At 43.2% G+C, this 23698-nt stretch overlaps 1 long non-coding RNA gene across 6 annotated transcripts; it reads right to left on the bottom strand.

Annotated features, from left to right (window-relative positions):
* Positions 1–741: 741 nt before the first annotated feature.
* On the bottom strand, positions 742–22322 carry LOC109458610 (uncharacterized). Of its 6 annotated transcripts, none has more exons than XR_002139262.2 (4): positions 22260–22322; positions 16873–16984; positions 4696–16678; positions 742–1443 (listed from the first exon to the last, which is right to left on the bottom strand). It is a non-coding gene; the product is annotated as an uncharacterized LOC109458610 (long non-coding RNA). The 6 variants fall into 6 exon arrangements; XR_012495684.1 differs by having other exon boundaries at positions 742–4894; positions 6638–16678; XR_012495687.1 differs by having other exon boundaries at positions 742–4894; positions 6658–16678.
* Between the last annotated feature and the right edge of the window lie 1376 nt (positions 22323–23698).

Below are 23698 nucleotides of genomic sequence, written 5' to 3'. Positions count from 1 at the left end.
CCTGACTAGGAGAGAAATAATGACCTTCGGGTGAGAAGGAAGAAACTCCTCCTGCTTCAGTCAAACTGAAACATCGGCTCTTCCTGGGTTTCAAGTCGGCCAGTCCTCAGACTGGAACTACACTGTTGGTTCTCCCAGGTCTCCAGCTTGCCATCTCATCCTGCAGAGCCTAGGATCTGCCCATTTCCACAACTGCATGAACCAATTCCTTATAATAAATACACACATACACACACACGCACCCTATTGTTTGTTTCTCTGCAGAACCCCAATAGAACAAAAAAAATTGTCACCCTTTCTTGCTCACTTTCACTTCCTCAAACACAGGCCACTCTATGTGATTCCTTTTTCTGGAAGGTTCACTCTTTTTAGTATTACCTTCTCATTCAAGTCTCAGCTTAAATGTCTCCTTCTGCACTAACATTCTTTGAAAATTGCTTCCTCTCATTGTCTGCCAATGATTCTCTCACTCCCGTTTTTGTGACTTTCAAAACATTTATCACAATCAATCAATGGGTGATGACTTCGATGATTGACTTATTCCTCCCACATTCATCAGGGAGGCCTGAGCACCATGCCTGAGCTCTTCGCTGTACCCCGGGGCTCTAGGGCAGAGCCTGGCATAACATATACTTTTAATTAATATTGTAGAATACATAAAAAGCCCTGAGATTCCATCCCTTTGTCTTCTTCCTTGGGTTTTCTATCTGCTTTATTAGAAAATGATCCTTGATCCAAGAACAAAAAGATCTTGGTGATGATAAAGCCCCCACTCTCCCCACCCCCGCCCATGAGATAATGCCTGTTCCCTATACCCGTGACGTCCTCTGTATTCTTGATGCTGTTCTTGTTCTCTGAACCCATCACTGAAATGGGGACTCGCTCTCACAAGGGGCTCTGTCTTACTAGTTAGATGGGTATTTGCGTTACCAGTAAGTCACCGACCCACATAATCCACAGCCGGGACTGTCGCCCACTATCGGGCTATGTGCACAACTCAGGGTACCTCCAGTTCCCAGCACATGGCAGGTACTGAACGGCTTGCTGAATGAATCAACCTACTGAGTCATTTTCCTCATTCCCTCGGTGGCTTCTGAATCAGCAAGCTCCTGAGTAACAGTGGTGGATCACTGGCAGGGGAGAAAATTAATGGGTCCAAGTTTTCACAGGCGTCTATACTAGAAAAGTAGGATTTGAGAGCCCACTGGCTCAACGTCATCCTTTACTGGTAAAAACTGTTTCTGCCCTATTACCTCAGCGACCTTTGGCAGGTTCCATCCAGTCAGTGCTTACTCTCTGCCCCTCGCGCTGGGCTGAGGAGCTCGTGCTCACACAGCACAGAACAAAGTGGAAGCACGACGGGTCTTCACTGATTTGTTGGCTGGTCAGTGTGAAGCGGAAGAGCTTCTGACTGCTATGGTCCAACTCTGCTGAGCCTCTCTCCTGCTTCACATATCGCAACAGAAAGAACACCTTTCATTTAGGTAGAGCAATCTGATCTTGGTGCATGCTACAACTTAATTGAAGATAAAATAACCTGTCAGCACCAGTTAGTGAGTATATCGCCCTACACCTCCGAGTCCCCCAACGAGGCCAGACAGGTATCTGAAACCTGCCAGCAAGTCCGCGAACTGGACGCTGGGAAATCTTACTTTGCTAGAAATGCTCTGTCACAGGGAAAACCAGACCCTAAGAGATCTGCGGGTCTGTTTGTGCCTGGGGTGGCATTCTGCTCGCCTCATTCTTTAGTGCAGAACACGTGGTTCGAGTGAAATGTGTTCATTTCCTGCACAACAATGTCCTTTGCAAGTGAGAAGACCCCTCCTACCAGCTCTCCTGAGAGAGGCTTAATCCTTTTACTTTTCCAGTGTGAATTTCACGCTACAAAGGCTAAGTTTTCCAAAGACAAGGCCGTGATTTTTATGCCTGTCCAATATTTTGGTCACACAGGCAAAGGGATGCCTCCCCATGATCTCTTGATTCAACAGTGACTTCTTACATCTGGGCGCTTCCCCTCTGAATCCCATTCTCTTCACAAAGCAGCTCCTTGGGGTATATACTTCCAAACAGCAACCAGAGCAAAACGGCAGGCATTACTCTTCCCGAGCTCCACACATCACTATGGAGGCTGCTTGTATTTTCGCCCCCCTGATGTAACGTGGGGGTGACATGTCTGTCATATGACAGTAAGAAAACCAACATGTGGGTCACACTCTAAAGCGGGGTGTCCAAAGTGCGGCCCGTGGGCCAACTGCGGCCCGCATCAAATTCCAAAAATATATTTAGTTTACTTAAATAAACCAGGTGAGACAATACGTACTTCACCTTGAGTGAGTGGCCCGGCTGTTTGTGTATTTTACCGCATATGGCCCTTGGTGAAAAACGTTGAAAAAAGTTTGGACACCCCTGGTCTAAAGTCATTAAGTGCCAGCCGGCAAGGCTAGAGCTGTTTGATTCACGAGAAATACATTTTCCAGCCCTGCATTTGTACAAGGCAATGCAGTTCCGTTTGGATTGCAGTTCTTTGAGTGCAATACGTCTTTCCTTGACTCAAAGTACGTATTTGTGGGTACTGCTGAAAGTCACCAGGGGAAGGAGGGCATTAATTGATCGTGCATCTCCGAAAGCTTTATTCCCACAATACACAGTAAATGCAAGATATGAAGAAACGTCTCAATTTGCCTGAAAACCTCTGACGTGGCTTTCTAATACTTAAGACCACAGGGTAAAAGCATTTCTCAGCATCTGACCAGCGAAGCCTCCCACGGCTGCTAAGATGAGGTTTCTAGCAGGAGCTGGCCCTCTCTCCTCGACTGCATGAGGGAGAAATACAATGGTCTCGGCTTGCTTCCAACTGTACTTCATTCCCTGAACTTACACATTGGTTGTCTTTAGGAGAGAGCTGTTTAAAGTCGACTGCAACAGCAAAAATAATGACGATATCATGAATATTCTTACTGAAAAACGGCTGCACACCTTGCTCAGACACCTGAATACACTACTGTCTGTCCAAGGATGCAGGAACACAAAAGCTGACTGGTGTAACAAGAAATGTCTAGCCCAACAATCAGATCGTGTTGGCGTTCTTAAAGGTGTAATTCACTAAGTGGGGAACAAGTTTCCTCTGAGCAAATTAAGTACTGGGAAGTACAGAGTTAAACAAATGTTAAATGGGGTACTTTTCTGCAGAATTTCTCTGAGCTTTTAATATTCTGACATGTGTTCTGAATAGTCTTAAAACTCTTTACCCCTGATTCTTTTTCATAAAGTGCAATGTTTTGGAGGACTAGCGTTCGTTCCATGGAACAAACTTTTGGAATCTCTGGAATAGGCCACTTAAAAGTGACAAATACTTTAATATCTTTTCTGTCACGCACTCTTCACTATTTCCTGCTTTTCTATCATAAGGATATTTTGCATAGTGCAAATGTAAAGTACAATATTACATTATAGAAAAAATATAGGACGATGAGCACATTTCAAAATGCTCACTGGCATTATAATTCCTATTTCCTACTTCGCTGATATTTCGGGCAATTCTGCTAAGGGCCTTTTCTCCAAAGCACAGGGTGATCTGAAGAAAGCATGAATGAACAAAATGAGGGGCTGCACAGAAGTGTGACTGCCACATCTGTTAGCAGTGCATTTGGTAAGCCTTCCCCTGTCACTATATATATTCAGAAATAATGACAAAGAAATGTAGTTCCTCCAGGCAAATGAAATGGAGGTGCAAATTAGAATCACACCTCCAGTCTCATTTTGGTATCACTTCTTGTCTGGATAAACAACACGTACTCTCACTTTTCTACTCATGGCAAGTAGCCACTGTTAACACTTGCATTAGGGACCAGTCACAACAAATTACAATTAAGTTTCACATCACACTGCAGGAGGCAGCCCAGGCCCCAGGGAACACTGAGTTAAGCTAGGCCCATTACCAAGTTTGAGATAACTAGCACTGGGGCTCGCAAGACCCCTGTGCCTCGGCCACGTGAAGCGGTTAAAATCTAACGGTCTAAGTAGCATCTTAACATTTCTGCGTATGGTGGTTTATTATCCTCTGTGGAGAGAGCAGCAGTGGGCAGCTGCTTGCAAAAAGGGTGATTTTAATCACCAATCATTTTGAAGTACACGAGATCACTAGTCCTCTACGGTGAAAGCTTTACTGTAATGGGAAACTGCGTGTGCAGATTAAAAACATGAGCAGATTTCACTTCAGGATAATTGTTAGACGCTAAACTTTGGGGATGTGGAGAATATCTACAGACCATGAGACAGACAGACACACACACACACACACACACACACACACACACAACCACGAGGAAGGTAGGAACCACAGACTCACTGTATCCGTGAGTTTACCTCCATCTAATGGGTGGACAGAAAAAAAGGGGTGTTTTGTTTTTTTTCTTATAACCTGGATCCTACTAGTTAGTTATTCAAGTAGGGCAGAGTTCACCTGTTCTAGTGAAACACATAGGTGAAATCTGAAACAAATGTCTATAGAATCCATGCAACTAACCTAGAGAAGAAAAATAAAATGAAATCTTAAAAAACCTTTAAGAATCAGCATACCTACGTATAACTACGAGAAATAAGTAATATTAAGCATTCTTTAAATAAACAAATTTAAATGAACTCAATCACCATCAGATTTGCTACATTTTTAGGCATACTGCTTTTCTAGGGCACCTCTATGAAGTTTCCAGAACGTTCCTGACATTGTAAGACGGGAGGGAGGAATGCAGATGCTCTGTAGTATGAACAAGATGGTTCTCCCACATCTGGGCAATGCTTTAATCCCAAGTGAAACGTGGATGGCTTTCTGATGGTTGTAGATATCTTCTCTACAAGGCTCCGACGGTAAGTTTCAAGTTATCTGCTGGTTCTTCTAGAAGTACAGGAAAATTATTAAAATCCATCATTTGGACGTCCCATCATTCATACACCTTGAGACATCCATTAGTATAGGTGTTCTCTCTTATTTACAAGTAGTCATTTTGTGACGTAACCCACAGAACCCGATATTCACAAAGCTGTTAGTGGCCGCGCTCCATTACGGAGCGGCCATGTACCAAACACTGTGCTAAACTGGATACACTGGATCTCACCTATTGCTCACCAGGAACCTATGAGGTAGATTTCATTATGTTTATTTTACAAACAGGAAGTTGAATTTCTGAGGGTGAAATAAGTTGTTCCAGGTAACAAAGCCAGTACGTGAAATAGTACAGATTCCATCCCGACCTGTTTGACTCCCCTAAGCACATGCCCATCTTCACAGAGAACCGGGTAGTAGGTACAACGGAAGAGAAGCAGCCATGAGTAAATCAAAATACACACTGTGACTGAGCTTAAAGCTCAGTGGAGCCGTATGTGAGGACCAGTAACCATGAAGTATCTGCCATGGGACAATCACAACAGATTTCAGGTCAATGGGGGTGAGGGGGATTGGAGAGGGAGAAGGTGGCACTTCAAGTTTGGGAAGGAAAAAAGTTCCTTTTTTTTTATTGAAATGCTACTCTCCGTTTCAGGCTCATTGGGGTTTGTTAAGTGGAACAAGGGCACTTAAGATGGAGAAAATATAGAGGAAAACACACAAAAACCAGGAAGCTCTCATGTTAGTGAAATCGCAAACTGATCAGGGCTGGCTGAGATGTAAGCAGGAGGAAGAAAGTATACGGTGAGACTGAAAAGGTACAGTTGGGCCAATTGTATACGCTTTGGAATTGTCTTGAACTCTTCCGATCACTGCCAAATGCCATCAGCGCCTACCCTTGCATATTCCTGGCAAGCCTCTTCCATTTCCACAGGCACCTTCCCTTCCTCTCACGTGGCCTAATGCAAAGGCCACTTAAAGTCTTCTAGTCCTCGCCCATCTCACTCAACTCCTCCTTCAAATACCGCTCCGATTCGGTCACCAGTCCACATCTGCAAAGCCGGCCTCAGGAAGAGCATTCATAGACCTCGCTAACTCGGTCTCAAGCCTCGTCTGTTATTCCATCTCTCAATGTACTTTTTACACCTGTCAATTAAAGCCTCTTCCCAAACATCTCTAATGGCTCTGATAACATACCATTAGCTCATTTCCTCCTCCCCAAGCTGTTTTTCTGCCACTGCTCTCTATCTCGACAAATGAACAGAATGTCTGGCAAAACCAATTTAGAAATCTGACCATCACCCAAAACCCCTACTTTTCCTTTGCTCTGATTGTTAAGTATAATTTTAAAAAAGGTTCTACAGCCACTAATTCGTATTTGGGCAGATTTTAGAATTCAATACCATTATCTTTCATTTGCTTTATAGCACGGGTCTAGCTGATCGCCATGCTTTCAATGTTATCCCTCACCCAATCCGTCGTCCGCATTTTCTATAATGACCACATTTAATTGCATCCCTCCCCTGCCTAAAACCCTTCAAGGATCCCAACTGGCCCTGGAAAACAGGCCTACTCTTTTTAACATGGTTTATCAAGATCTGGCCCCTCTTGCCTCTCTCTATTCAATCGCCGGTCCCTATACTCGAGGTAAAATGAACTATTGGAAAGTTCTTCAGCTCACAAGCGTTCTTTCTCATCTCTGCACACGGCATGGCTTTCCCTGCTTTCCACTCTGCCCAGCTAATTCCCCCTCACCTTTCGGCGTCTCAGCTTACATGTTACTTCTGCCAGGAAGATAGCGCTGTCTCTTCAAGCTGAAGTTAGAAGTTCCCCCCGGTCCTCTGCAGCATCCTGACATACTCCCCGTCACCATTTTGTATTGCAACTGCTTGCTTGTTTGTCTTTCTCATCACCGTAAGAAGCTGTGGAGGATCTCATCATGATAGCCCTGCAATCTCACACATGAAAAAGATGAACTATTTTCCATAAGCTAATCCTACTGTATGTACTCATGTTCATATATTATGTACCCTTTTGTCATAATACTTCCTCTAATCCTGTAGAAAATACTAAAGAAAATAAACTACAGTCACCTAATTTTCTCCACTCTCTTCTTTATTTCTTCTGCTCTTGGCTAGCAACCTTAGCATGGTGCCTTTGAGAGCTTGACAAACACTTGTCACTGTGAGTACAATAAGTTAACAGAGTACGCAAATGACAGCATAATAAGTGATGGCGCCGTGTACCATTTTTTCATGACACTACTGTATAAATTCCATTAACGTCACTTAAGGTGCCTGGAAGCTCACGGTTCACTAGACCAGGAATAAGATGGGAGAAAGCATGCCAGTATCCATCCCTCTACCTCACTACAGTTTACTTTCTTCATTTCTCATTCATTCTTGTCTGTTATTTGACAGTGAACCTCCCAGTAAAAACAAACTCTTGAGTGCATGTAGCACAATACACATTTAAGGTTTCCATGTATCTCTATTGATGAGATGTTTATTTTAAGGGGGACACAAGTAGTTGCCCAAATGTTTGACTCATCCAATTGAAAAAAAACAAAGGTCTTAAAACGAATGCAGGGTGGCCAGATGGCTCAGTTGGTTAGAGCACGAGCTCTGAACAACAGGGTTGCCAGTTCAATTCCCACATGGGATGGTGGGCTGTGCCCCCTGCAACTAAAGATTAAAAATGGGGACTGGACTTGGAGCTGAGCTGCGCCCTCCACAACTAGACTGAAGGACAACTTGGAGCTGATGGGGCCTGGAGAAACACATGGTTCCCCAATAAAAAATAAAGAATGCATAAATATGAATACTTCTTTTTAATCATCTGGCAAGGAGGTTAGTACAAGTGCCGATCACAAATAAAAAGGCAAGCACTGCACTAATAAGGCACTGTCTGCTTTAAATTGGACTGTAAAGCAGAATTTTCAGATGGCCACAATTACAACCCCTCCCCATGGAGAATGAAGCGAGCAGACAATGTAAAATAATGCTGCAATATTCAACTGGTATTCACATTCCAGCTTGCAAACAAGTTCTAATTCACTTGCCTAGACAGTTAGCCATCAGTCTGCATAGAAAGAATTTAAGACCATCCAAGAAACAGGAAACATTAGTTCTGTCACCAGTGCGTTTATTTTGGTGGCTCACATCTGCATCCATTTCCCCTCAATAGATCCTTTCACAAAACAGGCAAAGGAACAAAGTTACTGGGCCTAAACCCATCACGGTGATTGTAAGAAGCTGAACCACCCACAGCCATCATTAGAAGGAAGTTCTTAGTTTCATGAGGAAGAACTCCAACCCCCATGGAGGCCAAGTCTAGAAGTAAATAATAATCTGTTCAACACGACTGCCTTCACGCAGTACACCCAACGACGTCCAGGACCCAGCTCGTCACACTCACTTTAGAAGCAACATATCGAAGTGGATGTGTTCAGACGGACGAGCAAAGGCATCTCCTGGGGGTCTAACCTCAGCATGGGATCCTCCGGTGTCAGCTTGTGTTGATGATGAAATTACTTCCAAATAAACCAAACAATGAATAAATAGTGATCATCATGGAGGTAGAGAGCAAAGCTCCCTTAAAAAAATCTACGAATTCAACGGTGTAGACTTCACCACAATAGCCGTGACTACACAGCACAAATCCAAATCCTCTGAAGGAAAAATCTCCTACATTGAATTCTTGTGGTCTAGAACAAGGTCAACAAACTATGGCCTGTGGCCCGTCTTGCTGGCCCCCTCTTTTGGTCAATAAAGTTCCATTGGGACAGTCATGACCACTCATTTACATATCATCTATGGCTGCTTTTGTGCTATAATAGAAGACCTGAATAGTTGTGACGGAGATCACATGGCCTGCCAGCCGTATTAGCTGGCTCTTTACAGAAAAAGTTTGATCTCTGGTCTAGAATGATGAATCATTCACCAATCCTTGCTCTACAAAACCAGGCTCTGGATCAAAATTATTTTGTCTTGATTCTATAATTCTTCACTGAAGACCCAGTATTTAAGGCTCCAGGTTGGCCCAAAGACAACACAACCCTCCACTTGGAAACACTATAGGAACGGGTCCAGGTGGCAACCCTGCAGATCTGAACAGATGCCTATTTTTCTTCTGCCCATGAGACAGATGGTCCTCAGAGAGGGGAGAAGAATTAGTCCATGAGAGAGAATTCTCTGTGCAGCACTAATTTTGGAAATGTATCCCTGATCCATCTGGCCATGAAGGATTCCTTAGGAGTACCTTTGCTATTTGAATTTGCTTAACATTTAGGAGGGGAATCCTAGGTACCAAGGCTAGAACCTCAGATATTTGCTCTGTCAAAATGTCAGCACAACATTCCGATTCTGCCCTTGAGACGCGGTATCTCAAGTAACTGTAAGGGCGGAGGATGATTATAAGGATGAAGGCAAAGACACCTACCCACTCATTCAGAGACCCCGTTTCAAAGAATGTGTTCACTCCTCTGACGATAAATAACCTCTCAGGTGAGGAGAGTAACAGCCAGTTATTTGAGCCGTATGCAGAAAGCCGGAGCAGTATTTACCTTCTGACCTGCTAACAGCAACTCTCCACTAGATACAGCAATGCTTCTCCTTCTCATTAACCACTCTCACTCGTCTTTGATATTCTGACCTTGTTGTGCTAAGGAGTTTTCTCCCTGAGTAACAAACCATATATTTCCAAAGTTAATTAACTCAGATCTGATGCTTTTCCCCGTTTCATTCCCAATCTGGCTCCACAGCGTGTGGGGTGTACAGTGGGGCTGTTTGGTCCATAAATCAAGAGGAGACAAAATGACGAACTGACAAAGAAGGAAAGTTGGGTGACTAGAAACAGGGGCATTAAGGAAAGCAACCGCAGATGGATTCTTTCATTTAGTCTCAATGCCAGGCTTTGAAGTCTGATGGACTTGGGTTTAAGTCCCAGTTCTACCATTTACCATCTGGGTCATCCCAGGGTTCTCATCTATTAAAATAATAGCTGAGTTACCCGCAGAGTTATCGTAAGAATTGAATGAAAATACACCTGTCATTTAACAGTGTCTGGGTCACAATAAGTCCTTAACATGTGCTTAACAACTATTATGAGCAAAGTTCCTGCTAAGAGCATAGTTTCTGTTAGAGTAACAAGGGTGGGCTGGGAAGAAGTCACCAAAAGAAAAGATAGCTTTCAAGACTTTCTTCTAAGTCATACACTTACAGACAAGGAAAATTCTTAGTAGAAAAAATGTTACTGCATTCTACATCCACTATTCCCACCGTTAGGAACGCTGTAACAACTCCCACTTTTCGAGTACTTTTGGTCCCAAAAACCACCTGTGGGGTTTCCTGTGAGCCCAGGAGGGCCATCTAACATGCCTCACCCAAGCTGCAACATCCAGGGGAAAAAAGATGCTGCCTTAAAAAACTGGAGGTCTCTGCAGGTGATGCTGAGAAACCAACCAAGAAAAAGTTATGGGCTCAGCATTACTTAGGTGCTAAGTGGGTTTTGAAAGAAGGAGTTCCTTCTCCCAAGAAAGTATAAGTCACTGTAGCATTAGGAACACAGTATCCCCGACCTGATGTGGTGAAGTACTTACCTTCAATTTAGTCTTACAAGATTTTCCTAAGAACATACTATTTATTTGTTTACAAACTCTAACTCAGTATTTTTTCTGAAATTCTAACACCTTCCACAGGAGATGTCCCAGACACGTGTGCAAAACCAGGAACACAGACAACGACCTAATAACAAACCAAGAAGTGAAAGTGAATTTTCAAGACAACTAGGCTGGGGACAAAAATGACAAAGGGCTTTCTAAATGAAAAATCAATACCTGAGTTGTTCCTGGAAGCAAACGGGTAGCCAGGATAGACAACAGAACACAGCTGCAGTGACTTCGGGCCACCGTTAATTACCCAGAGCTCACCTCTGGGGCAACCCCCTGAAAGCAAAGCAAGACCAGTCCGCTCTCTTCACCAGATGCTTCTCTTTTTCCAAGCTCCACGGGGTTAGGCTACATCTGAGCTGTTTCATCCATGTTGCGAGCTAATTACAAAGAATCCAGAAGTGTGGGAATGAACTGGGAATACTGCAGGCTACGGTAACAAACCTTAGCACCATCTGCTGAAATATTAAGATGCTGGTTTAAAAAGTGGGCTGTCAGAGAAGGAGGTCACAGCACCTACAGTGGGAAGTTCTCTTTAATAATTCTTTGACTTCTCTTTCCTGTACACAAGCAGTAGGGCACTGAGCCAAAGGGGAACAGTCCAGAGATAAGAGGCCATGTCTGCTTACCTTCTCCCAGTCCAGGCGCCAGCAGGCGTGAACCCAGAGCCTTACTCACCAAAGCAGAGGAAATATGGTCAAAAGATGGTGGTAGCGTGTTTTCTATTTCAGTGAACAACCACAGTTATTTGGGCAAATATATAGGGACGTCATTAAAGTCCTTTTTTTTTTTTTTTTATAATTGGTTGACACAGAGACAATTAAAATGCGCATGAAGGAAGACATCTCCCTCAGTCATCTGAGACTCATGGGATTTGGGGCTCCCTCTGTAGGCTGGATGTTTCTCTCTCAAAAAGGTGCAGTTGAAATCAGCCCCAGGTTTGTAACAAACATTAGGGCATCAGTCAGAGTTGCAATGGACTTAGGGAAAGCCAGAGCGCCCTGTGGGATTTAGCACCACTGTTCAAAGCCCCCATCACAATCACACCAGAGGTCAAGAACTGGATGATGACAGCCTTGGGACTTTGTACTCTCTCAGCAAAGGGCAGTATTGTCACTAGTCTCCTTTGAGTGATAACTATGACAACAACAGCAGCAGTTAACCTTTTGCAAGGATGTGCCATGTACCTGGCACCATGCCAAGGGCCTCATCCGCTACATATTCATTCTTCCAACACTGTGAGGCAGGTGCTGTTATCCCATTTTACAGGTAAGAAAACTGATGCCTACAGAGTGTAAGGACCTTAGCCCAGACCCCGTCAGCTAGGATTAAGCAGAGCTGGCCTTGAGCCGAGCTGTCTGACTGTCCTCTCAACTGCTGTCCTCCAGTCCCATGGACAGGATCTCACGTAAGCCAGCCTACATAAGGGCCTGTCACTGTAAGGATATAAACAAATGGTGAGGAGGAAGACAGGGGTCTTACCAAGAGTCCAGGCAACACAAGTTCAAGAGTCTTCATTCCTGGGCCATGATGGCTGGGACTCAGCGACTCGGCCCATCTGCTTCTCTGCCCTCCACTCTGTAACTGGCCCACGTCACTCCCTGGCGCCTACAGATTGACTTTCTTTTGAGTCAGGTGCCAAAGGTCCAACTAGTAGAGACCAGGCACAAAAGCCTGGTGCCACCACCCCCGGGCTGCCGAGTTATGGGAGGCAGGCAACCGTGGGAGCGGCAGTGAGCCCGGCAGGCCCTGTGCTGCTCCTAAAGGACAGAACGCAGCTCTGCATCGTATTTGGATCCTGCCTCACATTGTCGGCCTTTACAGAGATCCTTCATACCCAAAAGGGCACAGAGGATTATTGCTCAGTCCCAGGAGTCTATGCGTAGTGACTCTACAGGTAAGTACATACAGGAAGAGCTTTCCTACTAATAAGTACAAAAAGTACCCACAAAGACACATTGGTAAGTTATTAAAGGTGTCCCTCCCCCTGCTTCACGCTGTGCTTATTTCCATGTCCTGTTTATCCGAAGTAAAAGGTGCATGGGTTCTGATTTCCACTTACCAGAGGCTGGTCATTTGTCATCATTACGTAGAGAGGTGGCTCCGAGTTTCGCTCAACCATCTGTCGTCCCTCACAAGCCTGAGGGATTCACAGCAGGACCAAGAGTCTGCCAAGCCTCTCAAGCAGCCTCTCAGGGCAGGGTTGACAAGTCACTCCCCAAGCCGGGGTTGACCAGACGGAAGAACAGACCCACACACACAACTAGAGAGAGCCAGACATGAGGGCCTGATAGGTCAGAACGAAAACAAAGTAACCCTTTCAACATTCACTGTCACAGACATACGTGGACACGGGATAATACCTTGAAACTCCAAATGTCTCTCCAGCAAAGAGGCTAAAAATATTCACATGGTAAGAGCTCCTTTTTATGTACACAAAAAACTCATGAGGTAAACATGAAGCTCCACTGGAAGACAAAAGATCAACACCCTTGTACGGAAAGCACGACCAAGCCACTGGGAAGAATACTTGCAGAATAGCAAGACCTTAGAAAACAGGGTCCCCTTCAAAAAGGGCGGGGCATTTAAAACCTTTTTCCTAAGATAATTTAGCTCTGAAGACAATGGTATTAATTATTCGATTAGACTCTGAGTATGAACACATTTCATCCAGGTGGCCTGCAGCAGCACACAGCCTCCCGCTGGTGCTGGTTTCTACACGATGAGGGGAAAGGAGAGGAGGGAAGTAGAAGAGAAGGCAGATTTTACAAGCCTTTTTATGAAATGCTACAATCCTAGATATGCTGCTTAACGATGTCCCCAGCCTCTTTTAAATACACGTTTAACAAACTGGTAGGGCAGGCCTGAGAGAAAGCACAGGTGTGGAGTCAACACGAGTGTCTGATCTGCGGCTCTGCCATTTATTAGCCTTGTTAAGCTCAGCAAGTCATTCAACCTCACCAGGTTTCAGATTCTTACCTATCACCCCCATGCCATCTATAAATGAGTACACTGGCATCTGCCTTATCCATATCCCAAGATTATGAGGATCAAAAAGAAAATACATACTTAAAACTTTAAAATCCTGAGGTAGGCATTAGGCATTTTCATTTTTAATGGCCACAATAAACGCAAACCTATTTTACCTAGCTCTCAACAAAATAAGGCACATGTTGAGAATGGGTTCCAAAGTGCATGTTCTAACCCCAATTTAAATCTCAGATCTGAAAATACATCTTGGGAATTGATTGAAGCCCGTTTCCTCAGCTGTAAGAATGGAAAACACAGCTCACTTTATAGAACTGGAAGATGCCTCACACAGTGCAAAGCTAACAGTGAATACTCCATGAAACACGGGTTTTCTTTTTCTAATCCTATGGGCTCTTGCAAATAAAACTTCTGAAATTATCTGACGGCTTTGTGATACTATATGATACCCGGTCATATAGTTAAGGACGTATGCAGAGGGTGCCAAAAAAATGTATATATATTTTAAGAAGGAAAAACTGTACTAAAATTGTACTAATCAATATACACCAATAACAAAAGATGAATACAGATTATGTGTACACATGTTTGACTTGTAATTACAAGAGGTGCTCAAAGTAGTTACCATCAGCGTCCAGACACTTCTGATTACGGTGAACTACTGCTTGAGCAACGTTGACCAAAGTGTCCACTTGTATATATATTTTTTTGGCACCCCCGGTACATGCCATGTCCAAAATGAACACTAAATTCAAATCGTTCCTAAAACATATTTTCCAGAAAATATTCTTTCGACTTTTTCAATTCTTATATTGTTCCAGAAGCAAAGAGTTGAAAGAAATTTACATTGAGTGCAGCTTTTAAAATCCTGACATCAGTTACACAGTAACCCCCCGCCCCCAACAGTTACTTTCTGTGTCTATGAATGAGTAACTTTGCACTATTAAAGGAGTTAGTTGAAAACTGAGGGCAAATGAGTAAAACGTGACTATTTGCAAACTTAAAAAAGCAGAGTTTGCTGAGTATCACGCCCATCACAAATAGTGAAGCCACTCTTTAAAATTTTCATTTAAGACATATCAAGTACTTAAACGTTATTGAGGGGGGAATCCTCTAGAAAAAATTACTTTGGGGATGTGTGTGAATTTTCCAGTGCTACTGCTGTTTTTAAACATCATGACAAACAATACACTTAAAAAGTTTTCATTTTGTCAAAAACACACACTTATCTACTAAAACCCATCCAATACCCACCTCCCTACAGATTTAGCATTCTTACACGGTGGGGTTCAATTAATTCCTGACCACACTGATCAACTGAATTGTTGCAAGCTTCAAAGGTGCACATCCTCTCAATGGACAAACACAGAAAAACACCTTGCGGCAGAGTTGTAGATGGCCAACTCGTGCCTGCACAAAAACTGCCCTAAACAGATTTAAAAAGAGAACACTGGATGGCGAAGTCAGCTGCTGGGTTCTGGGCTCTGTTTTCGATACTTGGCAAGGGGAGGGAGGAGACGTTATCAACTTCTTAGAAAGAAGTAGAACCTTAGAAAAGCTGAGCTGTGCATTTTTTTTCTTTTTGATGGATAAAGAGGGCAATGCTTTTGATCAACCCATTAAATGGTTTACTGGAAATTGTTCAGCCATTCTTCTACCATTCTATTTACCTGGAGATAGATAAGATAGGTAGATATAAGTATAGATATAGGTATAGATAGATAGAGATCTTCCTTTCTCTTAGTGACCCCAGAATAGTTTTCCATCATCCTTAGTCCTCTGCCTTAGAAAATTTTCAATAAATAAATGTAGAACTGTTGTGGACCCCACCTTCAGCCTTTGGTAAAAGGACCCAGAACTGGTTGCACAGGATCTGAACCTCACGAGTTCAACGACTCTAATGATCCTCGGACTATCCCAGCACCAGGGGCCATCCACCCAACGCCACCAGGGGGTCCAGAGACAGGGCGTCCCCATGCATGCACCCCAGACTTACCGAGTCGATCTCTGGGCCCAGGAACCTGTGGTTTAACAAACTCTCCAGGTCCCTCTTCAGCAGGCTGAAGTTTGAGAAACATGCCTTAGAGGACTACTACTTCTCCAGCTTAGGCGTGCTCATGGATCAACCTGGGAATTCTGCTAAAACGCAGCTTATGGTTCAGTAGGTTGGGAACTGGAGACAGTCTGCATTTGTAACACGTTCCCAGGTGACATCGGTGCTGCTGAGCCATGCACTGTGCTTAGGCTCGCAAGACCTTTGAGAACAGAACTCAATACTCACTCTACGCACTGTGATAATTTATTAGCCACCTAATCTGGAAACCAAGATTACGGGATGTTGAAGGGGAGAGGTTGGGAAGATTCCCCGAGTTCCTCAACTGTCTAATAAAGGCATTTATACCAACTAATCCACAGGCTCAAGGACTCTTTACATGCATGACCAATAGGAAACAGTACAAATAGAAATAGTTACAACTACTGCTGTGATAAGCATTTTCTGCATAGAGAAAGCAGTTAAGCCAACGGAGCACCTTATGACCAAAATAACAAATGCTCTCGTCTCTAACGGCAGAAAAATAAAGATACTAATCTGAACTAGGTTCCGTTAAAGCTTGCAAGCTTTCTCAGCTCTTGAAGATGCATGCACCACGAGACACAAAGGGAATAATCTATGAGTTCCAGTCCCAAAATTTAGTTCCCAAATACAGTAATCCCCCCCTTTTGCATGGGGTATATATTTCAAGAACCCCCAGGGATGCCTGAAACCGCAGATACTACTGAACCCTATATATTTCATGTTCTGTTTTTTTCCTATACGTACATACTTATGATAAAGTTTAATTTATAAGGGAGGCACAGTAAGAGTATACTAAAACAATTGACAATATACTGTAATTAACGTTATGTGAATATGGTCTCTCTCTCTCCCCCCCCAAATATCTTACTGTACTCACCTTTTCATTTAAAGGAAGCATTTTATGGCTCCTCTTTGGCAGTGATGCTGAATTGCCAGCGTCACTACCCTTGTGCTCTGGGGCCATTATTAAGTAAAACAGGGGCACTTAAACACGAGCACTGCAATCCCAGGATAGCTGCTCTGATCACCGCGATTCTCCCGAGGGCCTGATGGGCAGGAGCACCTACAGGAGGATAAAAAGGAAGGATTCACACCCATGTGCGATGGTGCAGAACGGCGGCAATTTAAACCTCATGAATTGTTATTTCGGAAAATTTCCATGGAATATTTTTGAATTGCAGTTGACCATGGGGAACTAAAACCACAGAAAGCGAAACTGTGGATAAGGGTGGGGGGGACTGTTTATCATTTACCTACCTGGAGATGGAGAGCTCTCCTTTTTACAGTTTATTGAGCAGTGATGAAAGAAGCTCAAACATTTTTATTCCATCGGGGTTACACTGTCTCCCCAAGCCTTGGGTTTTTCTATCTGTAAAATAGGGAGAACATTCTGCATCTTTCACAGTTATCATGAAAACTTGCAATGACCCTTGTGAAATGCCCAGCCTTGTGACACAGCGCACAGTCAACAGAAGCAAGCCACTATGACAAGCCAGTTTTACATGACGACTCTGACAGTGACTTAGAGAAGAGATCTGCCCAAATACACCCTAGTCTCCCAAACTGTGTGCTGTGGACTGAAGGTTTATGCCCCCTCCCCGCCCCCAAATTCACCTGAGGAAACCTAATCCCCTATGTGATGCTATCTGGAGGTGGAGCATTTGGGAGTTAATTAGGCCATGAGGGTAGCCTCTTGCCAATGGGGTCAGTGTCCTTATATGAAGAGACCAGAGAGCTGGCTTGCTATCTTTTCATGACGTGAGATCATAATGAGACATCGGCAGTCTGCCACCTAGAGGGGGGCCCTCATCAGCACCTCCATGCTGGAACCCTGATCTCAGACGTCCAGCCCCCACAACTCAGGGAGAAATGCCTGTGTACAAGCTCACTAGTTACAGCAGCCTGACCTAACACACTGTATTGAACATCCTGATATTCTTGTATGAATGTCTTAGGACTTGGATTTGGTGAAGGAATCACATTAGTCAAGGTATAAACGCTAAGCAGGGAATATTCCATTATGTAGAGTAAAATCACAGGCCAGGTTAGTTTTCTGGCTATTAACACCAACATAGATCCATAAAAATGAGAAGAGCTGTGAAATCTTGTATTAATAAATGTACACCAAACAATGGGTCACCTAGGACCCCTGAGAAGTAGAACCAAAAACATTTCAACTTCCCTTTACATTGCTGCCTCATACACTATTCAGACAGAGGACCAGCTTATATGTTGTCCAGGAGAAAAAAACATCAACTGTTCATATACTTAACATTCACACTTAGAAGACCTTCTTATCCAAGGAGAATAAAAACAGAATGTAGCAAAAGTCCCTGGTGTGTCAATTTGCGCTTTCTCCTGGAGCACAGTAGTTCCTTTTCCTGGAGTCATCGTTTTACAGTTTAGGTATTATTTTCAACCCTGACAACCCTCAAAACAAGCAAGCAAACCTGAAACGTCTAGATAACACCGATATTATGAGCACTAATTACCTGATAGAGAAAATAAATTTAAGAAGAAACTAGGTCTCACACCAATCCTGATTCTGAGTAAGCCACAGCTCCTCAAACATCACGCATCGCTTGTATGTGTTCTACAACTATTCTGAGCACTTACGACATACACGGTACTACGGTGGACACAGCGGGAAAGAAACACCAGCTGAATCACAGAAAGATGCTGCCCTAGGAATTTCCCCATTTAGAATATGAGTTAAAACATGAACTAACTTATCTGTATTTTACAGACTTCACAAAAACAAACGAAGAATACCAGGTGGACTCTTGTCCAAGAGGAGATGTATCTGTAGCAGTAAAACAAAACTACCTAATTTCATGGTAAGATCAAATATTTCCAACATGGCCGCCCACGGTTAACCATCGCAGAACATACGAGGTCTGACAATTACATTCGTGAACTTGTTACAACGATATTGCTAACCTTTTGTGATATCAGAGGGATTATTCATTATGAATTTGTACCAACTGGACAGTTAACCAAGTTTACTATTTGGAAGTGCTCCAAAGGCTGTGTGAAAAAAGTAGACGACCTGAACTTTTGGCCAACAATTCATGGCTCTTGCATCACGACAATGCACACAGCTCACACAGCACTGTCTGTGAGGGAGCTTTTAGCCAGTGAACAAATCACTGTATTGGGACACCTTCCCTACTCACCTGATCTGGCCCCCAATGGCTTCTTTCTTTACCCGAAGGTAAAGGAAATATTGAAAAGAAGACATTTTGATGACATTCAGGACATCAAGGGTAATACGACGACAGCTCTGATGGCCATTCCAGAAAAAGAGTCCAAAATTGCTTTGAAGGGTGGACTAGGCGCTGGCATCGGTGCATAGCTTCCCAAGGGGAGTACTTCGAAGGTGACCGTAGTGATATTCAGCAATGAGGTCTGTGGCACTTTTCCTAAGATCAGTTCACGAACTTAAATGTCACACCTTGTATACTGTGTTAAGATTGCAGGCTCCAAAATCAGAGCCAGCGGCAGCCCCAATTTACTACCTATAGTCCTTGGATGCGTTCCTTAACCTCTTTAAGTCTCTTTTTATTCCTCTGAAACTAGGGATTAGAATACCTCTCTCGTGATGACTGACATACTGCATATGAAGGACTTAGCATGTTAGTTGATCCAAAATATGCACGCAAATATAAGCTTTCTAGGCGGAAGCTGAGGTAGCAATAGACAGCCACAGGCTTCCAGGAACCTGAAGAGAATGCAACAGAAAAGGCAGAGAAGGAACACCTCCTATTCCCTCTACAGCTCATTCCAATCACCAGAGCAGTATGTCTTTGATCTTGGCTGAAATAAACCTCTGTCTAGTATGCAGCCTGTCTGGGACTCATCCTAGAGCCAGTGAACCAGAATCCAGGGTTGAGTCTCAAGCATCTATACTAATAATGTTCAAAAGTGAGCGTCATGCACACCTAGGCTTGAGAACCACTGTGGAAGACAAAACATTTTATACGTGTTGCAGTATCTGCTTCAGGCATGATTCAGCTAAGATCTGATGCTCTACTTTGAGGCTAACATAGATGCCCAGTCTTCGAAGTCTCAGGTTCACTGTCCAAAATTCTATCCCGAAGTCGTCTTTAATGGGGTTCTCATTGGTTCATCAGCACCCCTCAGCGGGGCTTCTGTTCACTGCGAGGGAAAGGAAAGGACCACACACAGGTGCCTTCACTCCGCAGGTCGGATATTCTGGCCAACCCATCCCGTCTATCCATGTTTCTACATCCTCATCTCACTTATCTGGATCTCGGCTGAGTCCTTAACTCATTTATCTAAGATTATGCTGCCAAATTGCTCTCAAATGTATTTATAATCAAGTCTGAGTACTAAAAAAGTTTGTCTAACACACATACTTTAATTTCCCTGTTTGGGGTGTCCTACTATATATTGGTTAGGTTTTCAAAAGGTTTAAGAACATAAGAAATCATCTCACAGAATTTGAAAGAATATGAAAGCCATCTACAATTCATGTTGTTACAATTATTTAATCTTCAGAAGGGAAGAGGGAACAAAGCATTGCATTATGCTGAAATTCTGGTGTGCTCGATTCAAATCATGATACTTTAGGAGACTATAGTGTCATTTAAAAATAAAGTCATCCAGAGAGATAAAATATATACAGAAATTTTTCATTAAAATTACCAAACTAATTTTTAATCCACTAGTGTTCACACCTCTCCAATTATATGAAAAATTGTATTGGGGAGTGTAAAAGAAGAACTACTCCACCTAAGTCATAGATCTAAGCTGGCTGATGAAACAGACTGCCATCAGGTCAATCAATTGCCATTTGAAAGGCTGCGCTAAATAGATCTTCATATAAGTGTCTAAATCTCATCAAAATGTAATGACTTCTAATTAATTTATGCTAGCTGGCAGGAAACAAACTTTCACTGTACATTTTAGATTCCCACTTGTAAAACGATTACCAAAACCCTCCACGATTCCCAAATTACTTCTCCAAATACAGATGAAGTAACATATCCTGATTCCACTCTACAGAGAAACCGCTATAAACTAGTGTTCTGCATTATAGCAATCTCTAGCAGCCTTTAAAATAAAGCCAATCTATCAACCTGTTTCAGGTAAATAAACTAGCAGTAAAATGCTCAAAATGTTATTTTCTTATTTACCAAAGTAAATGGCTACCGCGTGATCAAGTAAGCCGGTGGCTGGCTACCCAACAACTCTGAGACCATCTATTCTTCCCCAAAATGGGGACAAGACAAAATTCCCTGCCTCACAGCTTATCTTGAGGTCCAAGCGAGAAAATGTACATAAAAGCACATTGTGAATTCTAAGGCTGTATGCTATCAAATATGTACACACATAGGTACTTTTCAATCAAAACTATATCCAAAGGTGAAAGTGCAGACTCTATAAAAGCAGTAAAACAATCCCTTCAGTTGGGCTGCTGTTGCTGAAGTGTCAGGCATGAAACTGGAGCAAAAATTCTCCAAGAACCCACCCTTTCCTAAAGACGTACGTCAACAGGTACCAGAATGGACCCGTGCCTCTTCCTCTCACACTGGCTCATCTGAAGCCTCACAAATAAAGAGCAACAAAGGAGTCTACACGAAAGCACACATTCCTGAGAAAGACGGGATGGTGTTCGGGATGAGCCACGTGCAGGTTTGCACGCTGAAGCCGAGGAGAGAGAGGAGTGGAACCGGTTCTTCCCGCCTGCGGCAGCCACAGCCGTCCTGGCTTGCACAGAGCGCGGTGTTTAAAGGACTCTGACGAACACAGCAGGCTGACGATCCCATCAGCCATCAGATGTGGCTCAGGAGCTCCCAACGGAATTTGCTAACACAGGAGACTCCAGAAGAATCACCCATTAAAAACAATCCAAATACAGACTCTAAATGTGCATAAGGCCTTTTGTGATCTCCGCTGGAGCTTATAGTATCTAACAGCTGCAACTGTGACTGTTCTAGCTAATTGCTCTCAGCAACAAAAATAAACAATCACTCCAGGAAGAAGACTGTACCCGCCAAATATTAATGAATTTTTTAACAGTCAGATATCTCCAATCTTGGTTTAAAAGCCTTGCGACTGGGAAAGAAGTCTCAAAGAACAAACACAGGGTTGAAGAGGCCAGAAAGAAGGGACTTCCTTTGTATTTAATCCTCCTCACCCCACTCCGCTAGCCTCCCCCCCCCAAAAAAAAAAAGTAAAGAGGAAAGTGCCTTGTGTCTGGAAGAATTTAAGCCATCTGAGATATTTTAACTCATGTATAACTTTTTAACATATGGGGGGAAAGAGTCGCACTGATTGGAGCTATTTTTAAAGTGCAGCTCTACCATAAAAATAGACATTTACTCATAAGGATGCTTGAATAGAGAACAAGCCCAATCTACGTCTCATTGTTAAGAAAGGGGTGAAAAAAGGCTGCCGTGCTTTCTGGAGAGCCATTTATGGTCTGCCTGTGACGTCATGGCAGGATCCAGGTGCACGCTAACGAGCGTCTTTCAGCCTCCTCAATCCTTTTAAAAGTGCTCTTCTACCATCAGCTACATCTCTGAGCACATGTAATAAGGAGCCTGTATTTACCCAGGCCCTCGCAAGGCAGGAGAGCACCGCAATCAGACCCGAGGAAAAGAGGAAAAATTACTCACCCACAATTGGCTTGGTCGTCGTCCTCTCCTAGTCCCTCTTCGGGAAGGGAGCCTTTCTTTTTGCTAAGGAAAGAAGAGAAGCAGTTGACTTATCAGTTCCCTAGGACACCGACGTGTCCTCTTTCCATAAAGAGGAAAGGTAGCTTCGGACTTCTCTCCCCACTCAGGCTCCTGCTCCTTAGTTGAAGCGTGCAACCAAATCGCCCGCTTTAGATGGTGGCAAGAAAGCATTTCCGCACCTCCCGAAAAAAGAGAGCTGGAGACATCAGCCCTCGCTAGGTTCTGGGCTTCCATTTCTCTTCATAAAAGCTTGGAGAAATGGAGTTGTAATGGAAAACCACGTAGAATTCCTGATTTTTATACCTCCCTAACCAAAGGGCAGCAGCAATCAATACAAAGATACAAACCCAAAGCCAAAACAAAACAACACGCAGACAACAGCTTTCATGTGCCGTGTCTTAAAACAAAATCAGGAATGCATTATTTTATGTTTATTAAAAAATTTTCTCCATATACTCATGGGAAAAAAAATCAAAAAGAGAGAAAACAATCCTTGTCAAGAAAAAACCCCCACATATTTCAATGTTTAATCTATTATGAAAACAACATATAATGATAATACAACTTGTAACAAAAAGTATCAGAGGAAAAAGGTATCTTTTTCAGGGGAGGACAGAGTAAATTCTGACTTGTACTTTTGGAACTTCATAAATTTTCTACAGTGACCATATAGACTGAAATTATCCACAAGGATGTGAATTATATTCAGTGCATCAACTAAAATACCACATGCACGTACCTCTGTTCAGTTTCTAGATGCCTTACATATCCTGCAGGATTCAAGAAATCTGACCCCGTAAAAGACACAGTTTATGAAAGTTAATTCGGTGTGTATTTTAGTACTTTAATGACAGAAAAGGGAAGAGCTCCCAAGAGTTAGGAGAATGGGCTCGGGTGCCAGGTCTCATGTTAGCAAAAGAACTTTGGAGAACCTTCACTTCTCTGGGCCTGACGCATGTCTGCAAACAAGGTGCAAAACAAGACCCCTGAGGTGTCTTCCAGCTCAAAACCAGAGTAAAAATAGAAATTAAATCTTCATCCCTGAAAGACAGCCCAGCAACTGGTATAGAGCAGGTGGCTCAATGTACATTTAGTGAAAGAATTACTGGAAGGGAAGTATTTAAAAAAACAAAAGTATTTACAATAGTGCTTCCCAACTTGTGTGCCATAATGTGTCACCACATCACAGAAGGGTTTATGGGGATGTCATGATACCGATCTCCTCAGGACTGTAGCCTGTGACATGACAAAGTTTAAAAAGCATAACGTTTTAAGGACACTACCACTACACCAAAAAAATAAATCACCCTTACGTAGGATAAGTTTCAAATCAACTTACAGAAAGTTCTCACCACCCTTCATTCAGGAAAGACTGAATG

This window comes from Rhinolophus sinicus, linkage group LG04, assembly GCF_036562045.2.
Source record: "Rhinolophus sinicus isolate RSC01 linkage group LG04, ASM3656204v1, whole genome shotgun sequence".
Classification (NCBI taxonomy): domain Eukaryota; kingdom Metazoa; phylum Chordata; class Mammalia; order Chiroptera; family Rhinolophidae; genus Rhinolophus; species Rhinolophus sinicus.
The sequence above is the reverse complement of the archived record's forward strand: the minus strand, read 5'-3'. Positions and strand labels throughout refer to the sequence as shown.